Source organism: Sinocyclocheilus grahami, unplaced genomic scaffold (assembly GCF_001515645.1).
Source record: "Sinocyclocheilus grahami isolate Dianchi unplaced genomic scaffold, SAMN03320097.WGS_v1.1 scaffold321.1, whole genome shotgun sequence".
NCBI lineage: Eukaryota > Metazoa > Chordata > Actinopteri > Cypriniformes > Cyprinidae > Sinocyclocheilus > Sinocyclocheilus grahami.
The window spans coordinates 1,038,082-1,038,745 of NW_015505500.1; the positions used below are offsets into that span (position 1 = coordinate 1,038,082).

Here is a 664-nt window from a genome sequence, read left to right on the forward strand (position 1 = left end):
AGTTCATAGACGGCCTCCTTGGCCGGAACAGGACGAGCAGAGAGTTCGTAGTTGGGTACTACTGACACCTCTGGAGGTTCTGCAGCGGATGCCGCCACCTCTGGAGGTTCTACAGTAGTGCCCTCAGGATACAGGGAGAGTTCGGCAAAGGTTTCTTCGACCCTGACATGACAGGTCAAATGTGCGTTTCTAGGCACCACCACCACGCAAGGAGCTGAAGCTAGCACCGCCGCTTCGGAAGGTTCTGCAGCATGCGCCGCCACCTCTGGAGAAACTGCAGCGGGCACCATCGCTTCGGGGAACACAGCAGCGAGCACCACCACCTCAGGAGAGACTGTAGCTTCAGCCACCGACTCTGCAGACCTGATAGTGGGTGCTGCCGCCTCTGGGAGTTCTGTGGAGGTGTATGCAGCCCAAACGCAACCAAAGGCAATCCCCATCAGGGGAAACAGTTCATGAACAGAAGGGTTAGAGTGAGTGGGTTTGGGGATACCAGCGGTGCATCCCTCACACTGGATACCAGACTGGGATACCGAAGGACTGAACTTGACAATCTGGGTGTGACAGACAGGACGTGACATGACTCTGGAAGATCAGATGTGATGCAACGTGATTCTGGATGAATAACTGAGGCGTGACGTGACTCTGGACGAACAGTTGAGAC

General features: G+C 55.6%; 1 protein-coding gene across 2 annotated transcripts in view; it reads right to left on the bottom strand.

Moving 5' to 3' along the window:
- msraa (methionine sulfoxide reductase Aa) overlaps positions 1-664 on the bottom strand; it is an 86,315-nt gene that overhangs the window by 27,821 nt on the left and 57,830 nt on the right. The gene's annotated exons all lie outside the window — the stretch shown is intronic.